General features: G+C 38.6%; 1 pseudogene; it reads right to left on the reverse strand.

The window, feature by feature from the left end:
- Positions 1-11561: 11561 nt before the first annotated feature.
- On the reverse strand, positions 11562-11872 carry LOC127676225 (60S ribosomal protein L36-like; annotated as a pseudogene).
- Positions 11873-19120: the final 7248 nt, after the last annotated feature.

The raw sequence follows: 19120 nt of genomic DNA on the forward strand, positions 1-19120 counted from the left end.
TGGAAGCTTCTCTGGATTCCTCTGTGTAGGAAACCATGAGATTGTCCATCAGTTTAATCATCCATACACCCAAGAAGCTGCATCACATACTGTTTTGCAGGTGTGTATTGTTGTGAGCATAGGTGAAAACAGGGCTTTTCACAGAGCAGCTTACAGCATAAATAAAACATAGATTTCTGTATAGGTCAAAGCTGTAGGCATTTTGATGGGAGAGCTCATTTCAACTTACTTCAAGTTGTACAACAATCTACCTACCTATTTGGTTCTCACTGTTTACAGCTCTGTTCCCTATCTTCTGCTTCCATCAGTATTTTTTCATACTCCTGCATCTGCTTTTGTCCCCTCTGTCTGTCTCCTGCCCTGGTCAATCCCAGTAGTTTTGACCTTTCTATTGGCTGTCAGATATTTATAATTAGCAATTAGCAGTAAGACAGTGCCAGAATATCTCTTGGATTGCCATCAGGCAATGACATTCATGTTTTGAGCAAAGTCAGCAAACTTTAAATCAGCAAAATTTAAAATCTAAAGCACAGTGATGGTTCAGAAAGGACAGTATCAAACTCCTGCCATCACTTAGCTCTTTATCAGTACAGATTTAAATATTGAAAATACAGAGATGCTCCTTCATATACAGTAAGGAATGTCACCTGAACAATGGGTGGATATGTGCACACAGCATGCAAATGTGGAGGTCACAAGACCATTTCAGATGTTGCTTTATGTTACCTTCTACTTTCACGGTTGTGAGCCAGCTTATGAAGTACTAAAAACTACAGTCGGATCTTCTGAAAGAGTAGTGCATGCTCTTAATCACTAAAGCATCTATCTAACCCTCACCTAAGATACTTCACATTTGTTTGTTTGTGTGTTTGATATTGATCATAAAGGGATAAATGGTTGGAGGTCAGCAGATAATTTCAGGAAGGTGGTTTCTTTTAGATCTGTATATTGAATTTAAGAATGAAACTTAGGTTACCACACAGAAAAGCTCAACAAAGTAAGATTTGGCAAACCAACAGAAGAAAAGAGCTCAAGAAACTGAGACATATTTTTACACATTCAGGAGTCCTATAAAATACTAAACTGAAAGATAGGTTTTGGGAAGACTTTGCACACACCAATACACCCAATGTCTGCTGCCTCACCGTCTGTGTGTACAAATAAGTTTTGATCAGTTGACTTAGAAGGCTTTGTTCTCCTTGTGTCTAGTCTATCCTATGGTATGTATATTATTTATTCTTATTTTTCTACTTCAGGATTCCTTGAGCTCTGAGGAGGGGTATTTAATGGAGAAATCTCATATGGAGTTGGGTGCTGCTCTTTCTCTCTTTCTGTCTCTCTGTCTCTGACTCTTTCTGTCTCTGTCTCTCTCTCTTTCTGCCTCTATCTCTTTTCTCTCTGTGTGTGTGTGTGTCTGTTTGTCGGACATTCCGTATCTCAGTCCCTCTGCATGCATAATGTCTGATTGTCTATCTTTGCATTTTTTTCCCATCAGATGCATGAGAAACCGGGGAAGATCCTTGAGGACATGGGCACAGGGGGAAAGTTCCTGAACATAATATATATTCAATTAATGACTTCACTGTACCTTTTAAAATGGTAAAAAAAAAGTAAAATGTAAAGATATAAATAATGATGCATTTGGAGCTTCTAATATGTGTATATTTACTTTCTTTAAAGAATTGGACACTGAAGGCCTCCGTTCTCTCATTCAGCTAGGGAAAGAAATGCCAATGCTGCCATTACCCTTAGCAAGGCTGGATTTTTATAGACAGATTGATTTTTAGAGCGGCTGTTCAGAACAGACTGCTTCTGGAACGCATGTAGTTGCAGGCTGATTTTGAGTGCAAGGGTAATACTATAAGTAGTGACAAACACTTCAGATCCCAGAAATGTCAACAGGCAATGAAAACTTCATACTTGTCTGATTAGAAATGCAGTTGGCCCACACTACTGTCTAATATTTTGTGAATGGATATTGAGAATGGTATTTCATATTGGGATCACAGATAACTTCTGGTTCAAAGTTCAAAGTACTATAATGGTGGGAGAATAGGAGCCTTTCCAAGACTCCTTGTTAGAACATAGGGTAACAAATGGATAAAGAGAGCGAATCTAAAATAAGAACTGTGGGAGAGTCACAGGACATAAGATGAGTAGAGCATCTGGGCAAGGATCCTTCCACTCACCATCTGCACCCTGGAGCTGGGTGGTTTCATTGCCCTCTGAGCACAGCCTGCCAGGAGAGAGCTGGGATTCCAGCAGTGATGTCACTTCTGGGTCACTTTCCCTCCAATAACAGTCCAGAGAGGGACAAGGAGCTCGTTTCATGGTTGTAGAAAGACAGCAAGAAGCTGCCATGCATAAGTGAGATCCTGAACTCAACACTTCCAGTGACTCCATCATGGAACTGTAAACCTTCAAAATGTAAGAAAAGCATTTATGTTACAAACCCTATTTAAGTAATGATAATTTATTATATTAATGACATCCACTTTGTCTGAAACCGATGTAGCTGCCCTAGTTCATTTTTGTGTCTTTCACTGTCAACTTGGTACATCCTTCCAGAACCCTTTAGCCTATGTTTCTTATAGACAATGTATTATGAGAACTTTCTTTTTCATAGATCAGGAAAGCTTTATGTTTTTAAAGAATAATGTGACCACATTTAATATTCCTTGTAATGTAGTTTTAATAAGTACCATTATTTTTATTTCTTACATGTTTACCTTGTTCTGTTTTGCATTTGTTTACATTATATTTTGTTTTACTTTTCTTATTTGTGGTGTTAATAGACCAAATTTTATGTAATTTAATCATGTATCCTCAATTAAAATATTAAGTATATTCTAAAAAAACAATAAATACAGACCTATCAGAATTACACCAGACTTCTTACCAGACACAATGAAAGCTAGAAGGTCCAGGACAGATCTCATTCAGACCCTAAGAGAACACAAATAAAGCCTAGACTACTCTATCCAGCAAAATTCTCAATTACCGTAATGAAGAAATCAAGATATTCCATGACAAAACCAAATTTATACAATATTTTTCCACAAATCCAGCCCTTCAAAGAATAATACATAGAAAACTCCAACAGAATGATGGAAACTACACTAGAAAAAGCAATAATGTAATCTTCCATTAACAGACCAATAAGACGGTAGCCACATAAACATAACTCCACTTTTAACAACAACAATACCAGGAAGCAACAATCAAAGACTAGAAACAAAGTGTTGAGCAGAGAGGGAAGGAATGACCTTACAGAGATTGCCCCCAAATAGGAATCCATTCCATATACAGTTACCAAACACAGACACTATTGTGCATGACAACAGTGCTAGCTGACAGGAGCCTGATATAGCAGTCTCGTGAGAGGCCTTGCCAGTACCTTACAAATACAGTGGGGGATTCTCTCAACCAACCATTGAACTGAGCAAAGGGTGCCCAATGGAGGAGCTAGAGAAAGGTCCCAAGGATCTGTAGGGGTTTGCATCCCCATAGGAGGAACAATGATATTAACTGACAAGTACCCTCAGAGCTTTCAGCTATTTAACCACCAACCAAAGAGTACACAAGGAGAGGATGGTCTGGTTGGATATCAATGAGAGGAAAGGCCCTTGGACCTGCAATGGATCATTGCCCCAGTGTAGGTGATGTAGTAAGAGTAATGTGAGTGGGTGGGTTAGTGAGCAGGGTGAGGGGGTAGAGAATAGGGCGTTTGGGGAGGTGAAATGTGGAAAGGAGATAACATTTGAAATGTAAATAAAGAAAACACCTAATTAAAAAGGAAATGTGAAAGAGAAACAACCAGTTATGATTGTACATGCATTTAAAATGAAGATGCAACAATGGTTGAAGTTGAGGAAAGGGAGTGTGTGCTGACTGGTAGCTTATGGGAAAGGCGTTAAGGATCATATTGTTTTCCCTTCCATAATTTCATGGTGTCTATCTGCAATGGAATGGCCATCCTCTAAGACCTTAAGATCTTTCTATGGACATGGAGCTTCAATATGCAATCATTTTTTAACCACTTTCCTTGGAGTTTATATCATTAGCTTTGCAACATGATCTCACTATTGTGTCAAGACAGTCTCAGACCTGGGTTGATCTCCCTCCTCCTGCCTTACAAGAGGCAGGGCTAAAATCATGTTCCGGCATACAGGATTTCTTTTCATTATCTTCTTTTTCATATTTGATTAGGAATTTTTATTTCTAACAAACTTCAAAGTTTTATAAAATGAAAATTATTTTTATTTAAGTAGCTCAAATTTATATGGATAAGAGTAATGCCTTCTCAAAAATAGCAAACATTGATTATATGACTAATCAGTTAATCTAGCCAGTGTCATAATGGGAAGCACAATTATGAGATGACGTCGTTTCCCTATAACTTGGACAGCAAACATACTTATTAATGTAGCAGGCTATATGATTGCTAAATATATGTAGCTTCTTTTCTTATGATATTGGAAACATCTAGAGTAGAGTTCTATACAGGTATGCCTAAGGCCTTAGTAATAAGATGTAAGGGTGGAATTTCAGCCTCTTCGAAGTAGTTAATTGTGGCTAAATATAATTTCAGAATTGTCACTGACTAGTAACTATTCCATCTCTTCTACAATGGTAAATATCAACTATCAACTTGAGTGGATTTAAAATTACCATGGAAACATATCTTTAGGTATATCTTTCAGTATGTTTTCAGGAAAGCTTATCTGGGGAGAGAAAACACACCCTGAATGTGGGTCCATGCTCTCAAGGGCTGTGATCCTTGACAGATTAAAAAGGAAAAAATAAGCTGAGCACTGCCTTTCATCCCTCTCTGATTCATGAGTAGATTTAACGTGGCTAGCTGACCCATACCTCCTAAACCAAGATGGGCTGTGTCAGTTCAAACTCTAAGCAAAATGAAACTCTCCTGCTGTGGTCTAAGCCACAGTTAGTGACAGACTCCTAGGCACTGGCACAGAATGGCAAGTGATATGGATTCTTGTCATAATGAACTAAACTGTACAGTGTGGAAGCAGATGACAGAATGTTGAGTACTGATTATGTAGTCCCTTCCAGCACTGTACTGCAGCCTTGTGTATCTGACAGCATATGGCAAAAATGATGATTTTAGGTTATGAAAGACACTGTACCTCAGTTTACCCTCATGGTAGGAAAGGAAACATGTAGTTGAAAAGAATATGGGAATATGTCTGCCTGGGATGGTAGGGAAGAACTCTGCTGCAAGCCTCTAAGAATCAAGGCCTCCCAATAATCCCTGTAGTAAGCTTAGACTCTACAGCTACAATCAAGCCTCAAAATGAAGGCAGTCATGCAAACAAACTGCCATCACTTTCATCTTCTCCTCAATATCTCTATGCCTCAGAACACCTGACCTGCTCCTGGATGTCTAAACTGTGGACAAAAATCAACATTTATTGTTTAAATGTTCTAAGTGTCCCAGTAAGTTAATCCACTGCATTTTTAACAGGATCACCGCATGGGCATGATAGGGCATACCTTTAATTCCAACACTTAGGCAGCTATGCCAAGAAGATCTGGAATTCAAGATGACTTGAAAATCATATCTTCATTAAGTTGGTAATGTATGCTCTCTCCATTTTCCTTTTGGAGGCACTCAGGGCAGACCTCAACAAATATAAGAAGATAGAACTAATCCCATGCCTCCTATCTGATCACTATGGAATAAAAGTGGTCTTCAATAGCAACAGAAACAACAGAAAACCCACATACACGTGGAAATTGAACAATACTCTACTCAATGATACCTTGGTCAAGGAAGAAATAAAGAAAGAAATTAAAGACTTTTTAGAACACAATGAAAATGAAAACACAACATACCCAAATCTATGGGACACAATGAAAGCAGTGCTAAGAGGAAAACTCATAGCCCTGAGTGCCTCCAAAAAGAAAATGGAGAGAGCATACATTACCAGCTTAATGACACACCTGAAAGCCCTAGAACAAAAAGAAGCTATTTCACCCAGGAGGAGTAGAAGGCAGGAAATCATCAAACTCAGGGCCGAAATCAATCAAGTAGAAACAAAGAGAACCATACAAAAAATCAACAAAACCAGGAGCTGGTTCTTTGAGAAAATCAACAAGATAGATAAACCCTTAGCCAGACTGACCAAAGGGCACAGAGAAAGTATCCAAATTAACAAACTTAGAAATGAAAAGGGAGACATAACAACGGAAACTGAGGAAATCCAAAAAATCATCAGATCCTACTACAAGAGCCTGTACTCAACACAACTGGAGAATCTGGAGGAAATGGACAATTTCCTTGACAGATACCAAATACCAAAATTAAATCAGGACCAACTAGACCATCTAAACAGTCCCATAAAGCCTAAAGAAATAGAAGGAGTCATAGAAAGTCTTCCAACCAAAAAAAGCACAGGACCAGATGGTTTCAGTGCAGAATTCTACCAGACCTTCAAAGAAGAGTTAACACCAATACTCTTCAAACTATTCCACAAAATAGAAACAGAAGGAACACTACCCAATTCCTTCTACGAAGCCACAATTACGCTGATACCAAAGCCACACAAAGATCCAACAAAGAAAGAGAACTTCAGACCAATTTCCCTTATGAACATCGATGCAAAAATACTCAATAAAATTCTTGCCAACCGAATCCAAGAACACATCAAAACGATCATCCACCATGATCAAGTAGGCTTTATCCCGGGAATGCAGGGTTGGTTCAATATACGGAAATCCATCAATACAATCCACTACATAAACAAACTCAAAGAACAAAACCACATGGTCATTTCATTGGATGCTGAAAAAGCATTTGACAAAATTCAGCATCCTTTCATGCTTAAAGTCTTGGAGAGAACAGGAATTCAAGGGCCATACCTAAACATAGTAAAAGCAATATACAGCAAACCGGTAGCCAGCATCAAACTAAACGGAGAGAAACTTGAAGCAATCCCACTGAAATCAGGGACCAGACAAGGCTGCCCCCTTTCTCCTTATCTTTTCAATATTGTACTTGAGGTACTAGCTCAGGCAATTCGACAACATAAGGAGGTCAAAGGGATACAAATTGGAAAGGAGAAAGTCAAACTATCATTATTTGCAGATGACATGATCGTCTACCTAAGTGACCCAAAGAACTCCACTAGAGAGCTCCTACAGCTGATAAACAACTTCAGCAAAGTGGCAGGTTACAAAATCAACTCAAGCAAATCAGTGGCCTTACTATACTCAAAGGATAAGCAGACTGAGAAAGAAATTAGGGAAATGACCCCCTTCACAATAGCCACAAACAGTATAAAGTATCTTGGGGTGATTCTTACCAAACATGCGAAAGATCTGTATGACAAGAACTTCAAGACTCTGAAGAAGGAAATGGAAGAAGACCTCAAAAAATGGGAAAACCTCCCATGCTCATGGATCGGTAGAATCAATATAGTTAAAATGGCCATTTTGCCTAAAGCACTATACAGATTCAATGCAATACCCATCAAAATCCCAACTCAATTCTTCACAGAGTTAGAAAGAGCAATTCTCAAATTCATCTGGAATAACAAAAAACCCAGGATAGCTAAAACTATTCTCAGCAACAAAAGAAAATCTGGGGGAATCAGTATCCCTGACCTCAAGCAATACTACAGAGCAATAGTGTTAAAAACTGCATGGTATTGGTACAGTGACAGGCAGGAGGATCAATGGAACAGGATTGAAGATCCAGAAATGAACCCACACACCTATGGCCACTTGATCCTCGACAAAGAGGCTGAAAACATCCAATGGAAAAAAGATAGCCTTTTCAACAAATGGTGCTGGTTCAACTGGAGGTCAGCATGCAGAAGAATGCGAATTGATCCATCCTTGTCTCCTTGTACTAAGCTCAAATCCAAATGGATCAAGGACATCCACATAAAGCCAGACACTCTGAAGCTAATAGAAAAGAAACTGGGGAAGACCCTTGAGGACATCGGTACAGGGAGAAAGTTTCTGAACAGAACACCAATAGCGTATGCTCTAAGAGCAAGAATTGACAAATGGGACCTCATAAGGTTACAGAGTTTCTGTAAGGCAAAGGACACTATCAAGAGGACAGATCGGCAACCAACAAATTGGGAAAAGATCTTCACCAATCCTACATCAGATAGAGGGCTAATATCCAATATATATAAAGAACTCAAGAAGTTAGACTCCAGAAAACCGAACAACCCTATTAAAAAATGGGGTACAGAGTTAAACAAAGAATTCTCACCTGAAGAACTTCGGATGGCGGAGAAGCATCTTAAAAAATGCTCAACTTCATTAGTCATTAGGGAAATGCAAATCAAAACAACCCTAAGATTTCATCTTACACCAGTCAGAATGGCTAAGATTAAAAATTCAGGAGACAGCAGGTGTTGGAGAGGGTGCGGAGAAAGAGGAACACTCCTCCACTGCTGGTGGGGTTGCAAATTGGTACAACCACTCTGGAAAGCAGTCTGGCGGTTCCTCTGAAAACTGGGCACCTCACTTCCAGAAGATCCTGCTATACCACTCCTGGGCATATACCCAGAGGATTCCCCACCATGTAATAAGGATACATGCTCTACTATGTTCATAGCAGCCCTATTTATAATTGCCAGATGCTGGAAAGAACCCAGGTATCCCTCAACAGAAGAGTGGATACAAAAAATGTGGTATATCTACACAATGGAGTACTATTCAGCCATTAGAAACAATGAATTCATGAAATTCTTAGGCAAATGGATGGAGCTAGAGAATATCATACTAAGTGAGGTAACCCAGACTCAAAAGGTGAATCATGGTATGCACTCACTAATAAGTGGTTATTAACCTAGAAAACTGGAATACCCAAAACATAATCCACACATCAAATGAGATACAAGAAGAAAGCAGGAGTGGTCCCTGGTTCTGGAAAGACTCAGTGAAACAGTATTTGGCAAAACCAGAACGGGGAACTGGGAAGGGGTGGGAGGGAGCACAGGGGAAGAGAAGGGGGCTTACGGGACTTTCGGGGAGTGGGGGGGGGCTAGAAAAGGGGAAATCATTTGAAATGTAAATAAATTATATCGAATAAAAAAAAAAGAAAGAAAATCATATCTTCAAACTCTAAGAGCAAAAAGGGAAAGATAATTAATTTCATTTATAGGGGAACACATATTACATTGCATAATAAACATTATATTTAAATAAACAACATGTGAAAGAAACTGTATTTATCTCCATAACAATCTTGACATCATTTCCATGTCATATAGAAAATGATCGATGTTTATAGAAAGTTGTAAGTGTGATGCAAGTAATATAGGTTTCTAATGTTGTCATAAATAGAACAGACATAAGTTACAGTAAAAAAAAAACCTGTAAGCTCATTAATCTCATCATGCCAAATCAAATAGAATATTTTTTCTGTAGGAAAATGTATGCTAAAATATGGGACAGCATATTGTTTATACAATGGTTTGCTATAGAGAAATAGTATGCAATATAAATCTTAAACAAATACATTTCACTCATTTACTTTAATTGAATTATTTTCAAAGAGAATACTCGAAGAATCCGAGGAAAAGATATGTGGATCTAAGACAAAAACTTACAAGCACATATGAGAAGAAATAGCTGAATACATTATTTGAAGGTTGTCTATTGTTTTCCTTTTAGGACTTTGTAATCTTGAGATTCAATACAGAACTTTAAGAAAATGACTGAATTCAAAATAATGAATATTGTTCCTGAATATTGTTGTAAAACATACCAAGTACATACATATTGATGGGAATCACTACTACAAAACTGTGTGGAGATGAATGTGAAGGGTGCACTGTGATGGAAAGTGACTAAGAAGACAGCATAATTACTCTTTCTTGTAAATAATGTACTGCAGATGAACAGAGTTTTAGGCATATAAGCTGGCCTGTAATTCTCTCTCAGGGGCACAGACAGAAACTTAGGAGCAAGCAGCTAGCTGATCTGGACAATGCAGCAAGCTTAATTTATAAGACAGAGAGTCAAGGAAGAGAGTCTTGTCAACCTCAGCTTCCCTACACCTTAGCAAGTGTACACATGTGTAGTGAGTGCCAACACATGTGCAGTGCATACGAGCATCCACACTATAAACTCATGTATATCCAAAACTTGTTAACTCAAGTAATGCTAAGTAAACGTAACATCAGAAATCAGATTACCTCACTACTATAACAGGCTCTTTAATAACAAAGAAAGAATTATGGACAACTTTGTGTTACTGCTGTTCATTACCATATATGCAGAGTTACTGTGGTAGTTTACAATCCTGTTTTCTGTATGGTTTCAGAAATCCAATGCCTATTACATTCTACCTGAACAAAATGTTGTATTTGTGGTATAAGGGGCACGTTTGCTGTGCTACAAATTCACAGACATTCAAACTTCCTTACACACAACCTTACTGATTACCTTAGAATCTGCCCAGTCACAGGTGTAGTTCCTCTTTGCTACAGGGCAAAGCTTCCTGGATCAGTGCCTCAGCCTCTGGCCTTTTTACATTTTACAGAGCTCTGGAAAATAGCTCAAAGAAAGAACACAAGGCTCAGGTCAGTGTAGGGTTGTTCAATCTCAAAGGCTTCTTACTAATACATTTATTTTCATTGTTAAAGAATCTTATTCTTTTCATTTGTGAGGCCCTATTACAGTATCTGAGAATGTGTTCTCACAAATCCCCAGCATGAAGCAATCATTATGAGCACAATTTCTCACCTCAGCCTTGAGACTGGATATTATTGTCCCTGAAATTTTAGGAACTGCAAGTGTAAAGAACATGTGTTTGGGGGTCATGATTTCATTATGCGAGATGAATATATGTAATGTCACCCTGTTTGACTCTGTTAGACAAAATATTAACCAGCATAATCCCAGACCCCAATCATGTGCAGATTATTTTAATTTCTGAGATAAAATTCTACTCACTTTTTCATTCTTGGTGTCTTCATCTCTCTTCTCTCTCTTTTCCTAGTTTTGAACACAGGCCTGAACTAGACGAGTCAGCACAACTTTGCATCTATGGTGTTCTAATTTTTTTCAGTTCTGCTGTGACACACATTTTTAAATAATGAGAAGCATTTTGCTCTGATTAAATGAAATACACAGAATTCGTAGTACTACTCAGTTGGTAAATTACTGGGTTAACAGACACAAAGTTTTGATATTTGTCCTCAGCACTGCATAAAACTTGCTGGTGCTGAATCTTTGCAATCTCAGTATCCAGATCCAGTGAAAAGTAGAGCAGAAATCCTGTATCATCTTATATAACTTATTATGTCACCCTGTGCTACAGGGTTTCCTGCCCAAAAAAGCAAATGAACATATGGCAAGTCAAATATTAATGTTTATAAACAAATTATCCTGCTCATGAAGGCAAGTGAATTTGCTTCTTTTGAAGGATAAAAACCTCCATGACAGTTGTCTAGACAGGTAAACTGCAGTGATAGGAAAGGAAATAAAATGTGCACCTGCTGAAACTCTGCAGACTACCATTTTGTTCTTTTTTTCTTTTTTTGGAACTATCTTTTATGGGGGATGGTTCATCAATCTTCCTTGGCGACTGCCTTCCTCATGGCTGCCAGGACATTGCCAGCTCCTCTCGCTTTCTCGTGGCCCAGATGTGCGCGCCCACCCTCTTCTTGATGAACTAGACTGCGCAGGTGTCTGTGGACACTGAGCGACTCCAGGGCGCGCTGCTCTTGGGGAGCGAAGCCCTGCACCTCCCGGATCGCATCCCTCACGAACTTGGTGCGCTTGATGAGGCGCCCGAGGCCAGCTGTGCCTTGGTTCCCTGATGTTCTTCTTCACCTTGTGGCTTTGTTGAGGCCATGGCCATGGGGTAGCGCAGGGCCATGGCTGCTGCTCTCCTACCACAGCCAGGACAGGAAGCCCAGTTTGTTATTTCAAGCTTATTCTCTAACCTACTTTCCTGGAAGTTGCTAGTTCCTTCTACTCGATTATCCAGGCTCCATCCGTTTACCTTTATCATATATTGTGCACTTCATGGTTTGTGGAGGACTAGGTTTATTTCATTATTTTCTATAAATAATATAGCATAGACAACAATAGGAAAAAAAAACAGGTTTTCTATTTATTAGTCTATTGCAAATAGACATTATACTTCTTTGTCTCTAATCTTGATACACATGTGTGTTTAATCCAGAGAACATTTTTATGAAGTGCAACAACATATTGCCTAAATAGGCTAATTGCTAAAACAACATCACAGTCACTGGTGGTCACCATATCACTTCTAAATCAATTTTGTTTCTAGGGCAATGAAGAGAAAACAATATTAAATTTATTTCATTTAGGTTCATCTTAAACTTTGCACTAGATAAATATGACTGTCATTTAATTGGCTATACTTTACATTAATTTATATGTGTGGACATTATAGTTTGCAATTAATATTATGAAATTGAAATCATAAATTTTTGTTTTTGTATGCAAACCAATAAAGTTTCATATGATTCAAAGGAAAAAAGTTACATTATATGTATTCATTTAAATAAGTAAAAAGTCTGTTATATAAAACAAAAGTGAACATTTACATTTTTATTACTAAAACTACTAAAAATCTCAAGAAACATTTAAAAAAATCTATTCATGTGTCTTTGTGCTGAACTAAAATAATTTTTATAGATTTATTTCCCCTCTTGATTTAAGCATCTTTGATAAAATTAGTTGAAATCAGTAAACTCATTTTTCCGGTTTTCACTTTTTGAATTCATAATTTCTAATAGTGTCTTGAGGGTAGTATCAGAGAATCACATTAATTGGAAAGTGTTTAACAGTTCTTTACTTTGATAGAGTAGAGTAAGGAAGGAGTTTATGTTATTGTGGAAACCACTAAGCTAAGACATTCTCTCTCCTGGATGTTACCCTCACTATATACCTCCTATGAAGAATATTATGGACTTACAGTGAAAGAAAATATTTTGCCATCTCAGTAACAGAGCCTTGTAAATCTTGGTCTACTTTGATGAGACACTTACAACTTGAAAAGGAACTATGGAATTGATGTTTAAGCTTATAAACATTGAGGAATAAATGGACCTATAAACTAGATTTCAAACCTGCTGTATTGTGTATTGGGGGGCATCAGTAAACTTAAGATTTTATATAAAAAGCAAACATACAGTTTTATTATATGCAGAACATGTTTCACCAGGCTTGATTTAATAATATTTTGTTCCTCTTTTTATTGATATTTTCTTTATTTACATTTCTACTGTTTTCCTCTTTCCATGTCTCCTCTATAAAAATTGGGTACAGAGCTAAACAAAATATTCTCAACTGAAGAATACTGAATGGCGGAGAAGCACCTAGAGAGATGTTCAACATCCTTAATCATCAGCGAAATGAAAATCTAAACAACCCTGGGATTCAACCTCACACCAGTCTGAATGGGTAAGATCTAAAACTCAGGTGACAGCAGATTCTGGTAAGGATGTGGAGAAAGAGGAACACTCCTCCATTGTTGGTGGGATTGCAATCTGGTAAAACCACTCTAGAATTCAGTTTGGCAGTTCCTCAGAAAATTGAACATAGCACTACCTGAGGACCCAGATATACTACTCCTGGGCATATACCTAGAAGATGCTCCAACATGTAATAAGGACACATGCTCCACTAGGTTCATAGCAGCCGAATACATAATAGCCAGAAGCAACAAAGAACCCAGATGTCCCTCAACAGAGGAATGGAAACAGAAAGCATTGTACAATTACACAATGGAGTACTACTCAGCTATTAAAAGCAATAGATTCATGAAATTGTTAGCAAATGGATGGACCTAGAAAATGTCTTCCTGAGAGAGGTAACGCAATCACAAGAGAACACACATGGTATGTACTCCCTGATCAGTGGATATTAGCCCAGAATCTTGGAATACCTAAGATACAATTCACAGACAGTGTGAAGCTCAAGAGGAAGGAACACTAAAGTGTGGATAGTTTGATCCTCTTAGAAGGAGGATCAAAATGCCCATGGGGGGAGATTCAGAGAAAAATTGTGGAGCAGAGACTAAGGGAAAAGCCATTCAGAGACTGCCATACCTGGAGCCCATCCCACATACAGTTACTAAACCCAGACACTATTGTGGATGCCAACAAATGCTTGCTGACAGGAGTCTGATACAGCTGTCCCCTGAGAGGCTCTGCTAGTGCCTGACAAATACAGAAGTGGATGCTAACCGCCAACCAATGGACTGAGCACAGGGACCCTAATGGAGGATCTAGAGAAAGAACCCAAGAAGCTATAGGTGTTTGCAGCCTCAGAGGAGGAACAATATGAACCACCCAGTAACCCCAGAACTCTCAGGGACCAAACCACCATCAATCGAATACACATGGCGGGACCCCTGGCTCCAGTACCATATGTAGCAGAGGACGGCCTTGTTGGACACCAGTGAAAGGAGAGGCTCTTGGTCCTGTGAAGTCTGAATGCTCCAGTGTAGGGGAATGGCAGGACAGGGAAGCGGGTGTTGAGGGGTTGGGGAGCAAGAGGAGAGAAGATAGGATAGGGAGTTTTGGAGGGGAAAACTAGGAAAGAGGATAACATTGTGATGTAAATAAAATAACTAAAAACAATTAAGGAAAAAAGGTAAAAAAAAATCAACTGTATGAAAGAGACAAGAAGAGTTGTCAATACATAAACTGAACAATTCAGGAGGCTGTGTAAAAGAGAACAATGTAGAAAGTGAACCCAGAAGACTCAGTTACACACTCCCTCCCAATGGGAAATCCAGCAGAAAGCAGGGGACAAGGACCTGGGATCATTGAATAGGTATATAATCATGGGTATATAGGAGAAATCATGTCATTTGCCACAAAGCGAGTGGAAAATAACTTAATGTGATTTTGTACAATCATATAAAATTTTCTGATGAGTCATATAAAAATAAAAGGACAACTTTCTGAGTGTGCAGTTCCTCTGAACTAAAGAGTGTAAAAAAGCCTGAGATTCCACTAACTTCATAATTCTTCCCTTTTATTTTTCAGTGCTGCACATTTCTAGTTACTATGTTTTCCCCCAAATTACTTTAACTTTCAGGGTATTTTGAGCTTCAATTGGAATTTTACATCTTCCCCCCTAGATCTGTGAAAAATATCAGTAGACTGCTGATGATCAGTGGAGATATAGACTGGAGATGCATATGGTGGTTATTGAAGAAACTAGCAATAAAGATGAAATCTGTTCCAGGTATACAACTTCTCAGTATAGATGATACTGAAAGGACTTTAAGTCAGCAATACACAAATATACTTACACATATGTGTTTATTGATGTCATGTTTCAAGGAGTCATGTAGAAGTTTGAGCATAGCTGACCATCATATGAAGAAAACTGAAATAAAATATGCACATGTTAAATAATCTTATTAGAATATCTCAGTTAACCTTGAGTGATATCTTGGCCTCACCTGAGAAGAGTGTAGCAACTATGGATCACCAAGATGAAAATGGTCTTTAGGCATGTCTGTGAGGGGTTGTTAATTGATAGGGGAGGATCCATGCAACTGTGGACATTGCCCACCATTCCCTGGAAGGAGGTCCTGGGCAACTAAGCATGAGCTTGGGAGTCAGCCAGCAAAAACAGTGCTCATTGCTGCAGAAGATTCTGTTCATCATGGCTGGGAGTAGAGTATGCTGGAGCACAGCATTTTAGCCTTGCAGAAAGGCAACAAAGAAGAAGGGGTGCACTCCTCTGGTGGCCATCTCCTTTGCTACTGTTTATTCAACCTCAGCTTCCAGGTCAAAGGACACACACTTCCCACATTCAGAGTGGAACACCTGCCATTTGATAATCCCACCTGGAAAATATCTAACACAACCAGAAATATGCTTCTATGATTTCCTAGATGATTTCAGTCAACTTGAAAGTGTATAAACCATCAAAACATTTAACAGTCTATTTATTATTATATACATTTCTTCCACTTTGTTTGCAAAGAGAGTACTCAGGGAATTTAATCATCCCAGGAAGAAATTCCCATTAACTGCAATTCCTGGCCCAAAGGCAAAGTAATTCCACACTAATACTTGAACATATATGTTAATTGCTGCAATGCTTCAACGAAACAAGAAATAGAATGGGTCGAGCTGACAATTATCTGAAGAACATGAAATGTTCCAATATACATAAAATAAAATGTGCCAATCTACTAACAGAATTTATTTAAAATATTTCAGTTACACTTTAATTATTGCTTGGTACACCTTAGAGTATCAAAAGTACAAAATTAGAATTTCTGGTACTCATACTTCAATATTCATTTTTTAAAAAATATTTTAAATGAAAATTATCAATTATAAACATTAGTGAGATACAATATCATGAGTAAATAAATTTACACACTATTTCCTAAATAATATAAATTTCCTAGCTTCTTGTTTATCTTATGACAGGTGGGAACCTAGTGATACCTAGGCACTCAGACCAAGGGAGTCTAGGGAAGAAAGGATCTTTCTCTACTGGAACAACAAATATGGTAAGTCTCAATGCAGTTTCAAATGAAGGTAATTTACATGGAATTATGAGAGACAAATTTAAAATGTAAATGTTATTTTTGTGTTTATACTAATGATCCTCAAATGTTTTCACCCAAGTGGTCATATATCACTTTTTCTTTTTATTGCCACTGGGATTAGATAACACAGGTCAATGCCCTTATCAGTTAGTCTTTAGCCTGCATTGCACTCTGTGCTCAAACACTGACCCAAGAAAGTCACGTACAATGCTGAGGTCCAAGGTGCTCAGATTACTCAAAGGTTTTATTACCTACTGAGGAATTTCAGGATTAGGTTCTGAACTTTTTTGTTTGTTTTTTGTTTATTTTTTATTAGATATTTCCTTTATTTATATTTCAAATGGTATTCCCTTTCCTTGTTTCCCCTCCAAAAACACCCTATCCCATTTCCCCTCCCCATTTACCAACAATCCCCCCCACACTTTCCTGACCTGGAATTCCCCTACACTGGGGCATCGAGTCTTCATAGGAGCAATGGCCTCTCCTCTCCTTGACGTCTGAAATGGCCATCCTCTGCTACATAAGTAGCTGGAGCCATGGGTTCTCTTTGTTTGGTGTTTTAGTCTTTGGGAGCTCTGGGGATACTTGTTGGTACTTGTTCCTCCTGTGGAGCTGAAAATCTCTTCAGCTCTTTGGGTTCTTTCTCCAACTGCTCCTTTGAGGAACCTATGCTCGGTCTATTGGTTGGTTGTAAGCCATCGTGTGTTGATCCACCTTTCAAGAAGGATCAATGTACCCACACTTTGGTATTACTTCTTCTTGAGCTTCATGTGATCTGTGAGTTGTATATTGGGTATTGGGAGCTTTTGGGCTAATATCCACTTATCAGCAAGTGATTACTGTGTGTTTTCCTTTGTGATTGCTTTACCTCAGTCAGGGTGATATTTTCTAGTTCCAACCATTTGCCTAAGAATTTCATGAATTCTGGTATGCACTCACTAATAAGTGGATATTAACCTAGAAAACTGGAATACCCAAAACATAATCCACACATCAAATGAGGTACAAGAAGAAAGGAGGACTGGCCCCTGGTTCTGGACAGACTCAGTGAAACAGTATTCGGCAAAACCAGAACGGGGAAGTGGGAAGGGGTGGGCGGGAGGACAGGGGAAGAGAAGGGGGCTTACGGGACTTTTGGGGAGTGGGGGGGCTAGAAAAGGGAAATCATTTGATATGTAAATAAATTATATCGAATAAAAAAATTTAAAAAAAAGAATTTCAGGAATTCATTGTTTTTAATAGCTGAGCAGTACTCCATTAAATGTACCACATTTTCCGTATCCATTCCTCTGAACTTCTTAGAGAGCAGAAACTGAGTTTTCCTTCCTCATGGTCATGAAAATGCATTACCCTCCTATGTGTAAATAATCCACTCATAGCTATGCGAAGTTTTTTGTTTCTCATTTCAATAAATAGGCTATTTGTAAGACAGCTCCTAAAGTTGAACATTCCCTAAAAACTCTTGTGCATTACATTTTTAATGGGGAGAGACATCCCAATCCCAAGCCTACCACTTGATTACCATTATAAGGAAATCCCATGGTGGGATTATTTACCAAATTCATAAAACTCAATCACCACATGTGAGGTTCTATTCACTCTAATTTCTTTAGCAAAAGAGATCTGTGAATCCAATACAAACATGCAGCAATACAGATGCACAGACCTGTGTGTGTGTGTGTGTGTGTGTGTGTTTGTGTGTGTGTCTGTTTATGTGCATGCATGAGCACGTGTGCTAGAGATCTGGAATGGCAGCAGGCCCGACCAATGATTTTGATCTTTCCTGTCTTTCTTTTTCTGTCTTAGAACATCCTCAGACACCATGATGTCACTCTACCTCCACAAGAGAGATTCTAAATCTTAAGTGCGCTAGAGCAGAGCAATGAAATCAACAACGATTCTTTGTTGGCTTCTTACACGAGCCTGAGGAAAAACGTCTTCTAAATGGCAGCCGAACTGGAAAAATGTGGACAAGGAGAAGCCGCCTTTGTGCTCTCTCACAAATTCCTCACATGAGAACCTGCGGTTTCTACTCCTTTCCTGGAACTCTTCCCTTGTTCAACCTGCTGTTCTATTCAGGGTTCCCTCCTTGGCTGACAGCTATGGAACTTGAGGCTGCCATCTCTTTATCAGATTTCTGGCAGCTCACACACAGGCTTTTTCTTGCAATTCAAAGACATGAGGACCAAAGGTGGTGGTATCATGAATAAGGAATATTATTGGTAGTAGACTTAGTTCTTGAACCTGTGCACACATGATCCAGATCATAGTGGAAGAAAAAGGGGACCAGAAAACAGGGTGTATCTGACCTGGTAGGTATTTTGATTTCCAAATCTCCTCTCAAGAAATCACTGGCTTGTCTCTGATGGGTAGCCAAGCTCAGTGAATTCCATGGGAGAGAAGTAGGGCTTCCTAGAGCTCCACAGTCACCAGAGGATTGTGGACTACTTGGGGTCAGTGTGGTTAAGCACAGTTAGGCTTTTTTCAAAATGGTCATCATATTGGGTAGGCAGAATAAAAAGTAGAAAGCAGAGCTGTCACCAGGAAATAACTATTACAGCCTCAATG

The sequence above is a fragment of the Apodemus sylvaticus genome, chromosome 1, assembly GCF_947179515.1.
Source record: "Apodemus sylvaticus chromosome 1, mApoSyl1.1, whole genome shotgun sequence".
Classification (NCBI taxonomy): domain Eukaryota; kingdom Metazoa; phylum Chordata; class Mammalia; order Rodentia; family Muridae; genus Apodemus; species Apodemus sylvaticus.